Here is a 16,068-nt window from a genome sequence, read left to right as displayed (position 1 = left end):
ATACCAGACACCGGGAGCAGCAGAGGAGGCTCAATACTGGACCAGGCCAATACCAGAAACCGGGAGCAGCAGAGGAGGCTCAATACTGGACCCAGCCAATGCCAGACACCGGGAGCAGCAGAGGAGGCTCAATACTGGACCCAGCCAATGCCAGACACCGGGAGCAGCAGAGGAGGCTCAATACTGGACCCAGCCAATACCAGACACCGGGAGCAGCAGCGGAGGCGCAATACTGGACCCAGCCAATACCAGACACCGGGAGCAGCAGTGGAGGCTCAATACTGGACCCGGCCAATGCCAGACCCCGGGAGCAGCAGAGGAGGCTCAATACTGGACCCAGCCAATACCAGACACCGGGAGCAGCAGAGGAGGCTCAATACTGGACCCGGCCAATACCAGACACCGGGAGCAGCAGAGGAGGCTCAATACTGGACCCGGCCAATACCAGACACCGGGAGCAGCAGTGGAGGCTCAATACTGGACCCAGCCAATGCCAGACACCGGGAGCAGCAGATGAGGCTCAATACTGGACCCAGCCAATGCCAGACACCGGGAGCAGCAGAGGAGGCTCAATACTGGACCCAGCCAATGCCAGACACCGGGAGCAGCAGAGGAGGCTCAATACTGGACCCGGCCCATACCAGACACCGGGAGCAGCAGAGGAGGCTCAATACTGGACCCGGCCAATGCCAGACCCCGGGAGCAGCAGTGGAGGCTCAATACTGGACCCGGCCAATACCAGACCCTGGGAGCAGCAGAGGAGGCTCAATACTGGACCCAGCCAATACCAGACACTGGGAGCAGCAGAGGAGGCTCAATACTGGACCCGGCCAATTCCAGACCCCGGGAGCAGCAGAGGAGGCTCAATACTGGACCCGGCCAATACCAGACCCCGGGAGCAGCAGAGGAGGCTCAATACTGGACCCGGCCAATACCAGACCCCGGGAGCAGCAGAGGAGGCTCAATACTGGACCCGGCCAATACCAGACACCGGGAGCAGCAGAGGAGGTTCAATACTGGACCCGGCCAATACCAGACCCCGGGAGCAGCAGGGGATGCTCAATACTGGACCCGGCCAATACCAGACACCGGGAGCAGCAGAGGAGGTTCAATACTGGACCCGGCCAATACCAGACCCCGGGAGCAGCAGGGGATGCTCAATACTGGACCCGGCCAATACCAAACACCGGGAGCAGCAGAGGAGGCTCAATACTGGACCCGGCCAATACCAGACCCCGGGAGCAGCAGGGGATGCTCAATACTGGACCCAGCCAATACCAAACACCGGGAGCAGCAGAGGAGGCTCAATACTGGACCCAGCCAATACCAGACCCCGGAAGCAGCAGCGGAGGCTCAATACTGGACCCGACCAATACCAGACACCGGGAGCAGCAGCGGAGGCTCAATACTGGACCCGGCCAATACCAGACACCGGGGGCAGCAGAGGAGGCTCAATACTGAACCCAGCCAATACCAGACACCGGGAGCAGCAGTGGAGGCTCAATACTGGACCCAGCCAATACCAGACACCGGGAGCAGCAGAGGAGGCTCAATACTGGACCCAGCCAATACCAGACCCCGGGAGCAGCAGAGGAGGCTCAATACTGGACCCAGCCAATACCAGACCCCGGGAGCAGCAGAGGAGGCTCAATACTGGACCCAGCCAATACCAGACACCGGGAGCAGCAGAGGAGGCTCAATACTGGACCCAGCCAATACCAGACACCGGGAGCAGCAGAGGAGGCTCAATACTGGACCCAGCCAATACCAGACACCGGGAGCAGCAGAGGAGGCTCAATACTGGACCCGGCCAATACCAGACACCGGGAGCAGCAGAGGAGGATCAATACTGGACCCGGCCAATACCAGACACCGGGAGCAGCAGAGGAGGCTCAATACTGGACCCGGCCAATACCAGACCCCGGGAGCAGCAGAGGAGGCTTAATACTGGACCCGGCCAATACCAGACATCGGGAGCAGCAGAGGAGGCTCAATACTGGACCCGGCCAATACCAGACACCGGGAGCAGCAGAGGAGGCTCAATACTGGACCCAGCCAATACCAGACCCCGGGAGCAGCAGAGGAGGCTCAGTACTGGACCCAGCCAATACCAGATAACGGGAGCAGCAGAGGCGGCTTAATACTGGACCCGGCCAATACCAGACACCGGGAGCAGCAGAGGAGGCTCAATACTGGACCCAGCCAATACCAGACCCCGGGAGCAGCAGTGGAGGCTCAATACTGGACCCAGCCAATACCAGACACCGGGAGCAGCAGAGGAGGCTCAATACTGGACCCAGCCAATACCAGACACCGGGAGCAGCAGCGGAGGCTCAATACTGGACCCGGCCAATACCAGACACCGGGAGCAGCAGAGGAGGCTCAATACTGGACCCAACCAATACCAGACACCGGGAGCAGCAGAGGAGGCTCAATACTGGACCCAACCAATACCAGACACCGGGAGCAGCAGAGGAGGCTCAATACTGGACCCAGCCAATACCAGACACCGGGGGCAGCAGAGGAGGCTCAATACTGGACCCACCCAATAGCAGACCCCGGGAGCAGCAGAAGAGGCTCAATACTGGACCCAGCCAGTACCAGACACCGGGAGCAGCAGCGGAGGCTCAATACTGGACCCAGCCAATAGCAGACACCGGGAGAAGCAGAGGAGGCTCAATACTGGACCCAGCCAATGCCAGACACCGGGAGCAGCAGAGGAGGCTCAATACTGGACCCGGCCAATACCAGACACCGGGAGCAGCAGAGGAGGCTCAATACTGGACCCAGCCAATACCAGACACCGGGAGCAGCAGCGGAGGCTCAATACTGGACCCAGCCAATAGCAGACACCGGGAGCAGCAGAGGAGGCTCAATACTGGACCCAGCCAATGCCAGACACCGGGGGCAGCAGAGGAGGCTCAATACTGGACCCAGCCAATGCCAGACACCGGGAGCAGCAGAGGAGGCTCAATACTGGACCCAGCCAATGCCAGACACCGGGAGCAGCAGAGGAGGCTCAATACTGGACCCAGCCAATGCCAGACACCGGGGGCAGCAGAGGAGGCTCAATACTGGACCCAGCCAATGCCAGACACCGGGAGCAGCAGAGGAGGCTCAATACTGGACCCAGCCAATGCCAGACACCGGGAGCAGCAGAGGAGGCTCAATACTGGACCCGGCCAATACCAGACACCGGGGGCAGCATAGGAGGCTCAATACTGGACCCGGCCAATACCAGACACCGGGAGCAGCAGAGGAGGCTCAATACTGGACCCGGCCAATACCAGACACCGGGAGCAGCAGAGGAGGCTCAATACTGGACCCAACCAATACCAGACACCGTGAGCAGCAGAGGAGGCTCAATACTGGACCCGGCCAATACCAAACACCGGGAGCAGCAGAGGAGGCTCAATACTGGACCCGGCCAATACCAGACACCGGGAGCAGCAGAGGAGGCTCAATACTGGACCCGGACAATACCAGACACCGGGAGCAGCAGAGGAGGCTCAATACTGGACCAGGCCAATACCAGAAACCGGGAGCAGCAGAGGAGGCTCAATACTGGACCCAGCCAATGCCAGACACCGGGAGCAGCAGAGGAGGCTCAATACTGGACCCAGCCAATGCCAGACACCGGGAGCAGCAGAGGAGGCTCAATACTGGACCCAGCCAATGCCAGACACCGGGAGCAGCAGAGGAGGCTCAATACTGGACCCAGCCAATACCAGACACCGGGAGCAGCAGCGGAGGCGCAATACTGGACCCAGCCAATACCAGACACCGGGAGCAGCAGAGGAGGCTCAATACTGGACCCAGCCAATACCAGACCCCGGGAGCAGCAGAGGAGGCTCAATAATGGACCCAGCCAATACCAGACACCGGGAGCAGCAGAGGAGGCTCAATACTGGACCCGGCCAATACTAGACACCGGGAGCAGCAGAGGAGGCTCAATACTGGACCCGGCCAATACCAGACACCGGGAGCAAGAGTGGAGGCTCAATACTGGACCCAGCCAATGCCAGACACCGGGAGCAGCAGAGGAGGCTCAATACTGGACCCAGCCAATGCCAGACACCGGGAGCAGCAGAAGAGGCTCAATACTGGACCCAGCCAATGCCAGACACCGGGAGCAGCAGAGGAGGCTCAATACTGGACCCAGCCAATGCCAGACACCGGGAGCAGCAGAGGAGGCTCAATACTGGACCCAGCCAATGCCAGACACCGGGAGCAGCAGAGGAGGCTCAATACTGGACCCAGCCAATGCCAGACACCGGGAGCAGCAGAGGAGGCTCAATACTGGACCCGGCCAATACCAGACACCGGGAGCAGCAGAGGAGGCTCAATACTGGACCCAGCCAATGCCAGACCCCGGGAGCAGCAGTGGAGGCTCAATACTGGACCCGGCCAATACCAGACCCTGGGAGCAGCAGAGGAGGCTCAATACTGGACCCAGCCAATACCAGACACCGGGAGCAGCAAAGGAAGCTCAATACTGGACCCGGCCAATACCAGACACCGGGGGCAGCAGAGGAGGCTCAATACTGGACCCGGCCAATACCAGACACTGGGAGCAGCAGAGGAGGCTCAATACTGGACCCGGCCAATACCAGACCCCGGGAGCAGCAACGGAGGCTCAATACTGGACCCGGCCAATACCAGACCCCGGGAGCAGCAGAGGAGGCTCAATACTGGACCCGGCCAATACCAGACCCCGGGAGCAGCAGAGGAGGCTCAATACTGGACCCAGCCAATACCAGACACCAGGAGCAGCAGAGGAGGCTCAATACTGGACCCAGCCAATACCAGACCCCGGGAGCAGCAGAGGAAGCTCAATACTGGACCCAGCCAATACCAGACACTGGGAGCAGCAGAGGAGGCTCAATACTGGACCCGGCCAATTCCAGACCCCGGGAGCAGCAGAGGAGGCTCAATACTGGACCCGGCCAATACCAGACCCCGGGAGCAGCAGAGGAGGCTCAATACTGGACCCGGCCAATACCAGACCCCGGGAGCAGCAGAGGAGGCTCAATACTGGACCCGGCCAATACCAGACACCGGGAGCAGCAGAGGAGGTTCAATACTGGACCCGGCCAATACCAGACCCCGGGAGCAGCAGGGGATGCTCAATACTGGACCCGGCCAATACCAGACCCCGGGAGCAGCAGAGGAGGCTCAATACTGGACCCGGCCAATACCAAACACCGGGAGCAGCAGAGGAGGCTCAATACTGGATCCGGCCAATACCAGACCCCGGGAGCAGCAGGGGATGCTCAATACTGGACCCAGCCAATACCAAACACCGGGAGCAGCAGAGGAGGCTCAATACTGGACCCAGCCAATACCAGACCCCGGAAGCAGCAGCGGAGGCTCAATACTGGACCCGGCCAATACCAGACACCGGGAGCAGCAGCGGAGGCTCAATACTGGACCCGGCCAATACCAGACACCGGGGGCAGCAGAGGAGGCTCAATACTGAACCCAGCCAATACCAGACACCGGGAGCAGCAGAGGAGGCTCAATACTGGACCCAGCCAATACCAGACCCCGGGAGCAGCAGAGGAGGCTCAATACTGGACCCAGCCAATACCAGACCCCGGGAGCAGCAGAGGAGGCTCAATACTGGACCCAGCCAATACCAGACACCGGGAGCAGCAGAGGAGGCTCAATACTGGACCCAGCCAATACCAGACCCCGGGAGCAGCAGAGGAGGCTCAATACTGGGCCCAGCCAATACCAGACACCGGGAGCAGCAGAGGAGCCTCAATACTGGACCCAGCCAATACCAGACACCGGGAGCAGCAGAGGAGGCTCAATACTGGACCCGGCCAATACCAGACACCGGGAGCAGCAGAGGAGGCTCAGTACTGGACCCAGCCAATACCAGACACCGGGAGCAGCAGAGGATGCTCAATACTGGACCCAGCCAATACCAGACACTGGGAGCAGCAGAGGAGGCTCAATACTGGACCCGGCCAATTCCAGACCCCGGGAGCAGCAGAGGAGGCTCAATACTGGACCCGGCCAATACCAGACCCCGGGAGCAGCAGAGGAGGCTCAATACTGGACCCGGCCAATACCAGACCCCGGGAGCAGCAGAGGAGGCTCAATACTGGACCCGGCCAATACCAGACACCGGGAGCAGCAGAGGAGGTTCAATACTGGACCCGGCCAATACCAGACCCCGGGAGCAGCAGGGGATGCTCAATACTGGACCCGGCCAATACCAGACCCCGGGAGCAGCAGAGGAGGCTCAATACTGGACCCGGCCAATACCAAACACCGGGAGCAGCAGAGGAGGCTCAATACTGGACCCGGCCAATACCAGACCCCGGGAGCAGCAGGGGATGCTCAATACTGGACCCAGCCAATACCAAACACCGGGAGCAGCAGAGGAGGCTCAATACTGGACCCAGCCAATACCAGACCCCGGAAGCAGCAGCGGAGGCTCAATACTGGACCCGACCAATACCAGACACCGGGAGCAGCAGCGGAGGCTCAATACTGGACCCGGCCAATACCAGACACCGGGGGCAGCAGAGGAGGCTCAATACTGAACCCAGCCAATACCAGACACCGGGAGCAGCAGTGGAGGCTCAATACTGGACCCAGCCAATACCAGACACCGGGAGCAGCAGAGGAGGCTCAATACTGGACCCAGCCAATACCAGACCCCGGGAGCAGCAGAGGAGGCTCAATACTGGACCCAGCCAATACCAGACCCCGGGAGCAGCAGAGGAGGCTCAATACTGGACCCAGCCAATACCAGACACCGGGAGCAGCAGAGGAGGCTCAATACTGGGCCCAGCCAATACCAGACCCCGGGAGCAGCAGAGGAGCCTCAATACTGGACCCGGCCAATACCAGACACCGGGAGCAGCAGAGGAGGCTCAATACTGGACCCGGCCAATACCAGACACTGGGAGCAGCAGAGGAGGCTCAATACTGGACCCAGCCAATACCAGACCCCGGGAGCAGCAGAGGAGGCTCAATACTGGACCCAGCCAATACCAGACCCCGGGAGCAGCAGAGGAGGCTCAATACTGGACCCAACCAATACCAGACACCGGGAGCAGCAGAGGAGGCTCAATACTGGACCCAACCAATACCAGACACCGGGAGCAGCAGAGGAGGCTCAATACTGGACCCAGCCAATACCAGACAACGGGAGCAGCAGAGGCGGCTCAATACTAGACCCGGCCAATACCAGACACCGGGAGCAGCAGAGGAGGCTCAATACTGGACCCAGCCAATACCAGACACCGGGAGCAGCAGAGGAGGCTTAATACTGGACCCAGCCAATACCAGACACCGGGAGCAGCAGAGGAGGCTCAATACTGGACCCAGCCAATACCAGACACCGGGAGCAGCAGTGGAGGCTCAATACTGGACCCGGCCAATACCAGACACCGGGAGCAGCAGTGGAGGCTCAATACTGGACCCAGCCAATACCAGACACCGGGAGCAGCAGAGGAGGCTCAATACTGGACCCAGCCAATACCAGACACCGGGAGCAGCAGCTGAGGCTCAATACTGGACCCGGCCAATACCAGACACCGGGAGCAGCAGAGGAGGCTCAATACTGGACCCAACCAATACCAGACACCGGGAGCAGCAGAGGAGGCTCAATACTGGACCCAGCCAATACCAGACACCGGGGGCAGCAGAGGAGGCTCAATACTGGACCCAGCCAATAGCAGACCCCGGGAGCAGCAGAAGAGGCTCAATACTGGACCCAGCCAATACCAGACACCGGGAGCAGCAGCGTAGGCTCAATACTGGACCCAGCCAATAGCAGACACCGGGAGCAGCAGAGGAGGCTCAATACTGGACCCAGCCAATGCCAGACACCGGGAGCAGCAGAGGAGGCTCAATACTGGACCCGGCCAATACCAGACACCGGGAGCAGCAGAGGAGGCTCAATACTGGACCCAGCCAATACCAGACACCGGGAGCAGCAGCGGAGGCTCAATACTGGACCCAGCCAATAGCAGACACCGGGAGCAGCAGAGGAGGCTCAATACTGGACCCAGCCAATGCCAGACACCGGGGGCAGCAGAGGAGGCTCAATACTGGACCCAGCCAATGCCAGACACCGGGAGCAGCAGAGGAGGCTCAATACTGGACCCAGCCAATGCCAGACACCGGGAGCAGCAGAGGAGGCTCAATACTGGACCCAGCCAATGCCAGACACCGGGAGCAGCAGAGGAGGCTCAATACTGGACCCGGCCAATACCAGACCCCGGGAGCAGCAGAGGAGGCTCAATACTGGACCCAGCCAATACCAGACACCAGGAGCAGCAGAGAAGGCTCAATACTGGACCCAGCCAATACCAGACCCCGGGAGCAGCAGAGGAAGCTCAATACTGGACCCGGCCAATACCAAACACCGGGAGCAGCAGAGGAGGCTCAATACTGGACCCAGCCAATACCAGACACCGGGAGCAGCAGAGGAGGCTCAATACTGGACCCAGCCAATACCAGACCCCGGGAGCAGCAGAGGAGGCTCAATACTGGACCCAGCCAATACCAGACACCGGGAGCAGCAGAGGAGGCTCAATACTGGACCCAGCTAATACCAGACCCCGGGAGCAGCAGAGGAGGCTCAATACTGGGCCCAGCCAATACCAGACCCCGGGAGCAGCAGAGGAGCCTCAATACTGGACCCAGCCAATACCAGACACCGGGAGCAGCAGAGGAGGCTCAATACTGGACCCGGCCAATACCAGACCCCGGGAGCAGCAGAGGAGGCTCAATACTGGACCCGGCCAATACCAAACACCGGGAGCAGCAGAGGAGGCTCAATACTGGACCCGGCCAATACCAGACCCCGGGAGCAGCAGGGGATGCTCAATACTGGACCCGGCCAATACCAAACACCGGGAGCAGCAGAGGAGGCTCAATACTGGACCCAGCCAATACCAGACCCCGGAAGCAGCAGCGGAGGCTCAATACTGGACCCGACCAATACCAGACACCGGGAGCAGCAGCGGAGGCTCAATACTGGACCCGGCCAATACCAGACACCGGGGGCAGCAGAGGAGGCTCAATACTGAACCCAGCCAATACCAGACACCGGGAGCAGCAGTGGAGGCTCAATACTGGACCCAGCCAATACCAGACACCGGGAGCAGCAGAGGAGGCTCAATACTGGACCCAGCCAATACCAGACCCCGGGAGCGGCAGAGGAGGCTCAATACTGGACCCAGCCAATACCAGACCCCGGGAGCAGCAGAGGAGGCTCAATACTGGACCCAGCCAATACCAGACACCGGGAGCAGCAGAGGAGGCTCAATACTGGACCCAGCCAATACCAGACCCCGGGAGCAGCAGAGGAGGCTCAATACTGGGCCCAGCCAATACCAGACCCCGGGAGCAGCAGAGGAGCCTCAATACTGGACCCAGCCAATACCAGACACCGGGAGCAGCAGAGGAGGCTCAATACTGGACCCGGCCAATACCAGACACCGGGAGCAGCAGAGGAGGCTCAATACTGGACCCAGCCAATACCAGACACCGGGAGCAGCAGAGGAGGCTCAGTACTGGACCCAGCCAATACCAGACACCGGGAGCAGCAGAGGAGGCTCAATACTGGACCCAGCCAATACCAGACACTGGGAGTAGCAGAGGAGGCTCAATACTGGACCCGGCCAATTCCAGACCCCGGGAGCAGCAGAGGAGGCTCAATACTGGACCCGGCCAATACCAGACCCCGGGAGCAGCAGAGGAGGCTCAATACTGGACCCGGCCAATACCAGACCCCGGGAGCAGCAGAGGAGGCTCAATACTGGACCCGGCCAATACCAGACACCGGGAGCAGCAGAGGAGGTTCAATACTGGACCCGGCCAATACCAGACCCCGGGAGCAGCAGGGGATGCTCAATACTGGACCCGGCCAATACCAAACACCGGGAGCAGCAGAGGAGGCTCAATACTGGACCCGGCCAATACCAGACCCCGGGAGCAGCAGGGGATGCTCAATACTGGACCCAGCCAATACCAGACCCCGGAAGCAGCAGCGGAGGCTCAATACTGGACCCGACCAATACCAGACATTGGGAGCAGCAGCGGAGGCTCAATACTGGACCCAGCCAATACCAGACACCGGGGGCAGCAGAGGAGGCTCAATACTGAACCCAGCCAATACCAGACACCGGGAGCAGCAGTGGAGGCTCAATACTGGACCCGGCCAATACCAGACACCGGGAGCAGCAGAGGAGGCTCAATACTGGACCCGGCCAATACCAGACACCGGGAGCAGCAGCGGAGGCTCAATACTGGACCCGGCCAATACCAGACACCGGGAGCAGCAGAGGAGGCTCAATACTGGACCCAACCAATACCAGACACCGGGAGCAGCAGAGGAGGCTCAATACTGGACCCAGCCAATACCAGACACCGGGGGCAGCAGAGGAGGCTCAATACTGGACCCGGCCAATACCAGACCCCGGGAGCAGCAGAAGAGGCTCAATACTGGACCCAGCCAATACCAGACACCGGGAGCAGCAGAGGAGGCTCAATACTGGACCCAGCCAATACCAGACCCCGGGAGCAGCAGAGGAGGCTCAATACTGGACCCAGCCAATACCAGACACCGGGAGCAGCAGAGGAGGCTCAATACTGGACCCGGCCAATACCAGACACCGAGAGCAGCAGAGGAAGCTCAATACTGGACCCAGCCAATACCAGACCCCGGGAGCAGCAGAGGAGGCTCAATACTGGACCCAGCCAATACCAGACACCGAGAGCAGCAGAGGAAGCTCAATACTGGACCCAGCCAATACCAGACACCGAGAGCAGCAGAGGAAGCTCAATACTGGACCCAGCCAATACCAGACCCCGGGAGCATCAGCGGAGGCTCAATACTGGACCCAGCCAATACCAGACACCGGGAGCAGCAGTGGAGGCTCAATACTGGGCCCAGCCAATACCAGACCCCGGGAGCAGCAGTGGAGGTTCAATACTGGACCCGGCCAATACCAGAACTCGGGAGCAGCAGAGGAGGCTCAATACTGGACCCAGCCAATACCAGACCCCGGGAGCAGCAGAGGAGGCTCAATACTGGACCCAGCCAATACCAGACCCCGGGAGCAGCAGTGGAGGTTCAATACTGGACCCGGCCAATACCAGACACCGGGAGCAGCAGAGGAGGCTCAATACTGGACCCAGCCAATACCAGACACTGGGAGCAGCAGAGGAGGCTCAATACTGGACCCGGCCAATACCAGACCCCGGGAGCCGCAGAGGAGGCTCAATACTGGACCCGGCCAATACCAGACCCCGGGAGCAGCAGAGGAGGCTCAATACTGGACCCGGCCAATACCAGACACCGGGAGCAGCAGCGGAGGCTCAATACTGGACCCGGCCAATACCAGACACCGGGAGCAGCAGAGGAGGCTCAATACTGGACCCAGCCAATACCAGACCCCGGGAGCAGCAGTGGAGGCTTAATACTGGACCCAGCCAATACCAGACCCCGGGAGCAGCAGTGGAGGCTCAATACTGGACCCAGCCAATACCAGACACCGGGAGCAGCAGTGGAGGCTCAATACTGGACCCGGCCAATACCAGACACCGGGAGCAGCAGTGGAGGCTCAATACTGGACCCGGCCAATACCAGACCCCGGGAGCAGCAGAGGAGGCTCAATACTGGACCCGGCCAATACCAGACACCGGGAGCAGCAGCGGAGGCTCAATACTGGACCCAGCCAATACCAGACCCCGGGAGCAGCAGTGGAGGCTCTATACTGGGCCCAGCCAATACCAGACCCCGAGAGCAGCAGAGGAGGCTCAATACTGGGCCCAGCCAATACCAGACACCGGGAGCAGCAGAGGAGGCTCAATACTGGACCCAGCCAATACCAGACAACGGGAGCAGCAGAGGAGGCTCAATACTGGACCCGGCCAATACCAGACCCCGGGAGCAGCAGAGGAGGCTCAATACTGGACCCAGCCAATACCAGACACCGGGAGCAGCAGAGGAGGCTCAATACTGGACCCAGCCAATACCAGACACCGGGAGCAGCAGAGGATGCTCAATACTGGACCCAGCCAATACCAGACCCGGGGAGCAGCAGTGGAGGCTCAATACTGGACCCGGCCAATACCAGACACCGGGAGCAGCAGAGGAGGCTCAATACTGGACCCAGCCAATACCAGACCCCGGGAGCAGCAGAGGAGGCTCAATACTGGACCCAGCCAATACCAGACACCGGGAGCAGCAGAGGAGGCTCAATACTGGACCCGGCCAATACCAGACACCGGGAGCAGCAGAGGAGGCTCAATACTGGACCCGGCCAATACCAGACACCGGGAGCAGCAGAGGAGGCTCAATACTGGACCCGGCCAATACCAGACACCGGGAGCAGCAGAGGAGGCTGAATACTGGACCCGGCAAATACCAGACACCGGGAGCAGCAGAGGAGGCTCAATACTGGACCCGGCCAATACCAGACCCCGGGAGCAGCAGTGGAGGTTCAATACTGGACCCGGCCAATACCAGACCCCGGGAGCAGCAGAGGAGGCTCAATACTGGACCCAGCCAATACCAGACCCCGGGAGCAGCAGAGGAGGCTCAATACTGGACCCAGCCCATACCAGACCCCGGGAGCAGCAGAGGAGGCTCAATACTGGACCCAGCCAATACCAGACACTGGGAGCAGCAGAGGAGGCTCAATACTGGACCCAGCCAATACCAGACACCGGGAGCAGCAGAGGAGGCTCAATACTGGACCCGGCTAATACCAGACACCGGGAGCAGCAGAGGAGGCTCAATACTGGACCCAGCCCATACCAGACACTGGGAGCAGCAGAGGAGGCTCAATACTGGACCCAGCCAATACCAGACCCCGGGAGCAGCAGAAGAGGCTCAATACTGGACCCAGCCAATACCAGACCCCGGGAGCAGCAGAGGAGGCTCAATACTGGACCCAGCCAATACCAGACACCGGGAGCAGCAGAGGAGGCTCAATACTGGACCCAGCCAATACCAGACCCCGGGAGCAGCAGAGGAGGCTCAATACTGGACCCAGCCAATACCAGACCCCGGGAGCAGCAGAGGAGGCTCAATACTGGACCCAGCCAATACCAGACCCCGGGAGCAGCAGAGGAGGCTCAATACTGGACCCAGCCAATACCAGACCCCGGGAGCAGCAGAGGAGGCTCAATACTGGACCCAGCCAATACCAGACCCCGGGAGCAGCAGAGGAGGCTCAATACTGGACCCAGCCAATACCAGACCCCGGGAGCAGCAGAGGAGGCTCAATACTGGACCCAGCCAATACCAGACCCCGGGAGCAGCAGAGGAGGCTCAATACTGGACCCAGCCAATACCAGACCCCGGGAGCAGCAGAGGAGGCTCAATACTGGACCCAGCCAATACCAGACACCGGGAGCAGCAGAGGAGGCTCAATACTGGACCCAGCCAATACCAGACACCAGGAGCAGCAGAGGAGGCTCAATACTGGACCCGGCCAATACCAGACCCCGGGAGCAGCAGTGGAGGCTCAATACTAGACCCAGCCAATACCAGACCCCGGAAGCAGCAGAGGAGGCTCAATACTGGGCCCAGCCAATACCAGACACCGGGAGCAGCAGTGGAGGCTCAATACTGGACCCGGCCAATACCAGACACCGGGAGCAGCAGTGGAGGCTCAATACTGGACCCGGCCAATACCAGACCCCGGGAGCAGCAGTGGAGGCTCAATACTGGACCCAGCCAATACCAGACCCCGGGAGCAGCAGTGGAGGCTCAATACTGGACCCAGCCAATACCAGACACCGGGAGCAGCAGTGGAGGCTCAATACTGGACCCGGCCAATACCAGACACCGGGAGCAGCAGTGGAGGCTCAATACTGGACCCGGCCAATACCAGACCCCGGGAGCAGCAGAGGAGGCTCAATACTGGACCCGGCCAATACCAGACACCGGGAGCAGCAGCGGAGGCTCAATACTGGACCCAGCCAATACCAGACCCCGGGAGCAGCAGTGGAGGCTCAATACTGGACCCAGCCAATACCAGACACCGGGAGCAGCAGAGGAGGCTCAATACTGGACCCAGCCAATACCAGACCCCGGGAGCAGCAGTGGAGGCTCAATACTGAATCCAGCCAATACCAGACCCCGGGAGCAGCAGAGGAGGCTCAATACTGGACCCCGGTAATACCAGACCCCGGGAGCAGCAGAGGAGGATCAATACTGGACCCAGCCAATACCAGACACCAGGAGCAGCAGAGGAGGCTCAATACTGGACCCAGCCAATACCAGACACCGGGAGCAGCAGAGGAGGCTCAATACTGGACCCAGCCAATACCAGACACCGGGAGCAGCAGAGGAGGCTCAATACTGGACCCAGCCAATACCAGACCCCGGGAGCAGCAGTGGAGGCTCAATACTGGACCCGGCCAATACCAGACACCGGGAGCAGCAGAGGAGGCTCAATACTGGACCCAACCAATACCAGACACCGGGAGCAGCAGTGGAGGCTCAATACTGGACCCAGCCAATACCAGACACCGGGAGCAGCAGAGGAGGCTCAATACTGGGCCCAGCCAATACCAGACACCGGGAGCAGCAGAGGAGGCTCAATACTGGACCCAACCAATACCAGACACCGGGAGCAGCAGAGGAGGCTCAATACTGGACCCAACCAATACCAGACAACGGGAGCAGCAGAGGAGGCTCAATACTGGACCCAACCAATACCAGACACCGGGAGCAGCAGAGGAAGCTCAATACTGGACCCGGCCAATACCAGACACCGGGAGCAGCAGAGGAGGCTCAATACTGGACCCAGGCAATACCAGACCCCGGGAGCAGCAGAGGAGGCTCAATACTGAACCCAGCCAATACCAGACACCGGGAGCAGCAGAGGAGGCTCAATACTGGACCCAGCCAATACCAGAAACCGGGAGCAGCAGAGGAGCCTCAATACTGGACCCAGCCAATACCAGACACCGGGAGCAGCAGAGGAGGCTCAATACTGGACCCAGCCAATACCAGACCCCGGGAGCAGCAGTGGAGGCTCAATACTGGGCCCAGCCAATACGAGACCCCGAGAGCAGCAGAGGAGGCTCAATACTGGACCCGGCCAATACCAGACACCGGGAGCAGCAGAGGAGGCTCAATACTGGACCCAGCCAATACCAGACCCCGGGAGCAGCAGAGGAGGCTCAATACTGGACCCAGCCAATACCAGACACCGAGAGCAGCAGAGGAAGCTCAATACTGGACCCAGCCAATACCAGACCCCGGGAGCATCAGCCGAGGCTCAATACTGGACCCAGCCAATACCAGACACCGGGAGCAGCAGTGGAGGCTCAATACTGGGCCCAGCCAATACCAGACCCCGAGAGCAGCAGAGGAGGCTCAATACTGGGCCCAGCCAATACCAGACACCGGGAGCAGCAGAGGAGGCTCAATACTGGGCCCAGCCAATACCAGACACCGGGAGCAGCAGAGGAGGCTCAATACTGGACCCAACCAATACCAGACACCGGGAGCAGCAGAGGATGCTCAATACTGGACCCAGCCAATACCAGACCCGGGGAGCAGCAGTGGAGGCTCAATACTGGGCCCAGCCAATACGAGACCCCGAGAGCAGCAGAGGAGGCTCAATACTGGACCCGGCCAATACCAGACCCCGGGAGCAGCAGAGGAGGCTCAATACTGGACCCAGCCAATACCAGACACCGGGAGCAGCAGTGGAGGCTCAATACTGGACCCGGCCAATACCAGACCCCGGGAGCAGCAGAGGAGGCTCAATACTGAACCCAGCCAATACCAGACACCGGGAGCAGCAGTGGAGGCTCAATACTGGACCCGGCCAATACCAGACCCCGGGAGCAGCAGAGGTAGCTCAATACTGGACCCGGCCAATACCAGACACCGGGAGCAGCAGAAGAGGCTCAATACTGCACCCGGCCAATACCAGACACCGGGAGCAGCAGAAGAGGCTCAATACTGGACCCAGCCAATACCAGACCCCGGGAGCAGCAGTGGAGGCTCAATACTGGACCCAGCCAATACCAGACCCCGGGAGCAGCAGTGGAGGCTCAATACTGGACCCA

The 16,068-nt window shown here is 60.4% G+C and overlaps 1 protein-coding gene across 1 annotated transcript in view; it reads right to left on the bottom strand.

Annotated features, from left to right (window-relative positions):
- CFAP157 (cilia and flagella associated protein 157) overlaps positions 1 to 16,068 on the bottom strand; it is a 111,911-nt gene that overhangs the window by 11,971 nt on the left and 83,872 nt on the right. The window lies entirely within an intron of this gene.

The sequence above is a fragment of the Anomaloglossus baeobatrachus genome, chromosome 9, assembly GCF_048569485.1.
Source record: "Anomaloglossus baeobatrachus isolate aAnoBae1 chromosome 9, aAnoBae1.hap1, whole genome shotgun sequence".
Classification (NCBI taxonomy): domain Eukaryota; kingdom Metazoa; phylum Chordata; class Amphibia; order Anura; family Aromobatidae; genus Anomaloglossus; species Anomaloglossus baeobatrachus.
The sequence above is the reverse complement of the archived record's forward strand: the minus strand, read 5'-3'. Positions and strand labels throughout refer to the sequence as shown.